This window comes from Nicotiana tabacum, chromosome 17 (assembly GCF_000715075.1).
Source record: "Nicotiana tabacum cultivar K326 chromosome 17, ASM71507v2, whole genome shotgun sequence".
NCBI classification, from domain to species: Eukaryota; Viridiplantae; Streptophyta; class Magnoliopsida; order Solanales; family Solanaceae; genus Nicotiana; species Nicotiana tabacum.
In genome coordinates this window covers 91,489,433-91,495,432 of record NC_134096.1, presented here as the reverse complement: position 1 = coordinate 91,495,432, position 6,000 = coordinate 91,489,433, and positions in this window count along the sequence as shown.

Here is a 6,000-nt window from a genome sequence, read left to right as displayed (position 1 = left end):
TTTGTACCTGTGGGTGGTTAAGGTTAGGGTTGACACTAGTCTCAAGAGATAGAACCAATGCACTCCTTTTGCAAAACAATCTTTTGTAAATAACTCAATTTTAAGAAAAATCAACGAGAAGGGGGGCTATTTTTGCAATTGTGACCGAAGAAAGGGTGGCTATTTTTGCAACTATGGCCCCTTCTTACTTTCAAGGATAGCTTTAGGGTCGGGGGAAGGGCATTATGGTCAAAGTGATTTCCAATTGACAGACACATCCGTTCTTGCGAGAACAGCCCTTCAACAATTTTGAAGATGTTCTAAGGCTATTATGACAGGAACGATTTGGGATTAACCGAAGATGGGTCTGTTTATTTGTTTTTTTGATTAAAAAAAAAACACTAGACACATTTCTTTTTTTTTAGTTATTTTATAAAAATGGGGCCGAACCCTATGAAGGTTGCCTACGTATCTCACATCCGGTGAGAATCAGACCCACGTAGTTCATAAAAATTTCAGGAATAGGATGACACTTTTTTTTTTGAAAAATTCAGGCTTTTTTTTGGGGGGGTAAATACTGAAATTTTCGAAAATCGGGTAAATTTTCTCCCTCATATTTTCTTCTTTCTGGTTTTCCCTCAATATTTTTATATTTTTATTTTATTTTAGAAACCGGTCAACATGCACAAGCCAAATCAAACATAATGCACAAGTAGCACATAAGATGCATCAGGATGGTCTCTTGTAATTTCGGGTACACCTGTCCTAGACGGACCCAACCCCTGTGTTGAGTCCCCAAAGTCAAATGCACATGATGCAAACAAACGTTCCTACTAGGGATCCGGCATGAGGCTATGTTATTCTAGGTTTAAATCCTAAGGGGAGTGTTTTAGACCTGGCTTACCCAAGCGGACAGCTCGAGCCGAGGTGGGGGTAATGTACCGGGAGCACGAAAGTCTACCCGGCCTAGTTACTGACCCAGCCTCGTTCTAATTGGTATGACTTCTAACAGAAAAGTGGGCCACGCGCACGTGTGCACCATAAATTCAGAAGACTCATAAGGGAGGCGTAAGAAGACAATTTAATACAGTTCAAATAATATCAAAGCGGTAAATAAGTGACAATTAGCACATTAGACCCAAAAATACATTAATAACATCAAATCAATAAAGCCAAGTATAAATCATCTTATAAGCTCGAATTCTGAACCCCGAACCAGAAGTTTTGGGTTTTTCTCCCCAGAAGAGTCGCCAGAGCTGTCACACCTCCCCTTTTCCCCTAGGGGATAGGAAGTTTTTCCAATTTAAGTGACATTAATCAAAAATAGAATTTATTATATTTTAAAGAGTCGCCACTTGGGATAAAATTTGGTGTCCCAAGTCACCGGTTTATTTTAAACCCCAAATCGAGGAAATTTGACTCTGTTTTACGGTCCGCGAACACAGAAGACCGGGTAAGGAATTCTGTTAACCCGAGAGAAGGTGTGAGGCACTCTCGAATTTCGTGGTTTTAGCACGGTCGCTTTAATCATACATGGCTTAATTAAATTATTTAATTATTCATTTTAGAACCTATGTACATTTACCTTTTTATCGTTTTTAATTGCTTGATTATTCGTAATTATGGAATTATTTTGAAACGAATCACGCGTACGTGTATTCGTTTTATTTGGTGTGTCATGAATCATGTCACGCGTACGTGTACACAATTAATAACACTTTATTATTTGCAACCCCTATTTATCTATTAATAGGCCTTACAATGTGTCTAGATCCAATTAGTTATATTCTCCCTTGAATCTATTCTCGGTGAGAATGTGAAAGAAATATACTCAACAGTTTAATATGAAATATCCGATTAATTTATCAAGGAAAATACTTATGATAATAAACAAAAAAAAACAACAAAAAAAATTATTCAAATAAAGTTCATGAAATGAAGATAAAACTCATGAATCCAATTTATTCTTCAACAGTAAAACAAAGAAGAAATCTATATCCGTAGACTAATTTAAAATAGCTATTCATAATACTAAAATAACTTACAGTGGAGTTAAGGTATAAAGAAATTAATACAATTAATATTTTTTTTTTTTAAGGAATTCCTACTAAAATTAATATCTGAAACTTTAGTTTTTATGTCCAAGTAGTTAACAGTTGTAAACATTTATTAAAAGAAGAAAAAGTTTTCTTTATATATAAGAAACTTACTAGAATCTTATAAGGAAAAATTTATTATAATTTATGGTCTATTCACAAGAATGACTGGAAAAATTAACTCGTTTCTAATGAACATCATAGAACAATTTTGTGCAAACTTAACTGACCACTAAATTAACACTAGGAAAACATTTATAGCATCACCATAGTCATTTTAACCTTAATCTCTTATGAATTCTCTCTTTTTAGTCTTTCACTAAATAAACTAATGATAACAATTATCCAGAAACATATGCTCAAAAAGAAAAATGACGGATTAAGGAAATAAATTACTAATAAAAGGAACCAAATCCTAATGCTCTGAATTTATTCAAAGAAAACTAAGAAATAACAGTGAAGAAGGATAAAATCCAAACCTTAGCAAAAGAATTCCAGTAATACAAGAAAAAAAACCAGTACAAACTCCAATCCAATGCAGAAACCCAGGCCGGACAAAGTAGCAGCAATGTCGAACCTGAAGCAACGAACGGAAACTCGACCTCCTAATCACACGAGAATCTCTCAAACTTTTATCTAGAAAAACTCTCTTTCCTTTTGTTTTTGAATCTTCTTTGTTTCTTCCTCTCACTTTTCACGTTATTTTTCTTATTCAAAGATCTCCCCTTAAGCAAATGCAAGTGTGTGCTATTTATATGAAAAATCCTAAAGTCCTACTCGTATGTGTGTATGATCATGGATTAGATTGAGGGGATAGTTGGGACGTGAGGAGTGAGACGTGGGGAGTTTGAAAAAATGAGGATTATGGTTGTATAGGCAGCTTACTAAGATTAGAAGAGATCTTTTGTATTGTTTATTTTATTTTTATTTTTATTTTCTTCTTTTTGTTAGTTGCCCTTCTTCTTTTTTTTATAAATTAACTTTTATTTCTTCTTTTTTTTTTAATTAATATTTTATTATTTTTTTTAGAGAAAGTAAATTGCATAGTTAAAAATATTAGTCAGCTACTTTTAAATTTAAATATTATATACATAAGAAAACTAAATATTTACATTGTAGTTTAAATTATACTAAGAAAGATACTATAGCTTACTTATTAAAATTCTAATTATATGAAACCAAGTAGTTTTTTTCTCTTTACAAATAGAAACAAAATATGTATTTTAAAAGTGTGAATATTTTTGTAGTTTTTATAAACTCTACTAAAAGTGAGATAAATGTTTAAAATATCAAGATTAGACATAAAATACATATTTACACTAAAAGAGTATAGAATTTGAGTATGGTCAAAAATTAGTTGTTCAAAGATCCGCACGGACAACTCGCGTGCCATAGTATACATAACCTCACAATCAGGCCCTCGGCCTCATCCAATCATCAATCTCTCTAGTCACTTAGGCTCTCAATGTCATGAAACTAGCCCAAAATGATGATATGATGTATCAATAAATAACAACAGAGACTAAGATATGATATGCAATGAATGTATATGACTGAGTACGAAATTACAATTTAAACATATAATTCGACAACAGAAATGACCTTAGTGGGTCCCAATAATACCAGCATTTGCCTAAGCATGATCTATAACATGAGTCACAACTTAGTTTCTCTAACATATAAAAATACATGGAAAAATACAAGTTAATTGACTATACAGTTCTACGGAATCAACTGAGTCTCAATTTTTACGGTGCACGCCCACACGCCCGTCACCTAGCATGTGTGTCACCTACAAATAATTCACACAACACGTATAATCAGGGGTTCAAACCCTCAGCTCTAAGATTAGAGATGTTACTTACTTTGAACAAGACGAATCCAATGCCGAGCAAGCTAAATAATACTCCGAAAATTACATTCCACGCGTATCAACCTCTGAACTCCTTCATATCTCCTCAATTCCAAGCCAAACGATTCGAAACTAGTAAAAAATGTGCAAACTAATCAAAATATACTCCAGTGCTTACAATTTAATAATTTATAAAAATTTCCAACTCCGCTCGAAAAATTGACAGTGGGACCCACGTCTCAGAATCCGACAAAACTCACAAAATCCGACAATCCATTCAATTACGAGTTCAACCATACTAATTTCACTCAAATCCGACTCTGAATTGATATTCAAATCCCAAAAATTCGCTTTATAAAATTTCTACAATTTTTCTCAAATTTTTATCTCAAAATACTGATTAAATGATGAAAATAATGATATATTCATGTATATTAACCAAATCCGAGTTAGAATAACTTACCCCGATGAATTTCTTTAAAATCCCACGAAAAATCGCCACAAATCGAGCTCCCAAAGTCCAAATATGAAATAATACTCTAACCTTCATTTTTTAAAGTACAACAATCTGACCTCCCATTGTACTGATCGCACATTTTTTTGTACGGCCGCACATCGAGGTTCTACAGCCGCAACTCCAAATTGTGCGGCCGCACTTTTGTGGCATGCACTACTAAGTTTTAGTAAATTGACCATAACTTTCTCTACAAATGTCCAAATAATGACTGGTATACCTTTTTGAAAACTAGACTCAAAGGCCTACAACTTTCGTTTTTGAATCATCTCTAAATATTTTGTAACTTAAAAGATATAAGCTTCCAAAGTCGGATAATCGAACCTGCAGAATCTCCTTTCTCCGGCCGCGAGAGGAATTCTGCGGTCCGCACATTTCTTCTGCGGTCCGCACTTTTCCTCTGCGTTCCGCACTTTTACTTTGCCTCAACACTCCAAAATGTGCCCCCGCACTTCAAAAGTTCCAGAACAACATCAGAGTGCCGAAATGCCCAGACTCGCTCAAAACTCACCCCGAAAAATACCCGAGCCACTGGGGGCCCCTTCCGAATGTACCAACAAGTCCTAAAACACGATATGAACTTAGTCGAGCCCTCAAATCACATCAAACAACATCAAAAATACAAATCTCACTCCAATTCAAACCTAATGAAACTAAAAATTTCCAACTTCTACATTAAATATCGAAACCTATCAAATCAAGTCCGATTGACCTCAAATTTTGCACACAAATCATAAATGACATAATGAAGCTGTTCCAATTTCCAGAATTGGATTCTGATCCCGATATCAAAAAGTCAACTCCCCTTCAAACTTCCAAACTTATATTTCTACTTTAGCCATTTCGAGCCCAATTTAACTACAGACTTCTAAATAATTTTACGGACTCACTCCTAAGTCCAAAATCACCATACGGAGCTATTAAAATTATTAAAACTCTATTCCGGCATTGTTTACACGTAAGTCAACATCGGGTCAACATTTTCAACTTAAGCTTTGAACCTTAAATTTTATTCTTCCAAACTAACTCAGAAAAATCTGAAAACCAAAACCGACAATTCACATAAGTCATAATACATCGTATGAAACTATTCAAGATTTAAAATAGTAGAAAGGAGCGTAAATGCCCAAAACGATCGATCGGGTCATTACACCGGTACCAGTGGCGGACCCAAGATTTTATACAAGTGGGTTCAGTCAAAAAGCATAGTAGCCACTTGTATAAGCGGCACCGGTAAATAGAATTTGCTGACTACATAGTTTTGTTCATCATGTGACCTTGAAATAAAGTCATTGACGCTATTTTACAATCAAAGGTGGGATTTAAAAAAAAAACTATTTACTTTTAATTTTTGAATTATCTATATATATAAACAAATTTTACTTCAACAAATTTGTAAATTTATTAATTTGAACAAAAAAAATTTAACCAATTTAAAAATCTTATAACTCTAAGAAATTCAACATAATAAGTATTTACAAACAAAAAAAAAGTAAAAAAGGGAGTTATGAACTAAATAATTGATATAAACTTTTAAAGTAAAAGAGTAAGCACCAAAC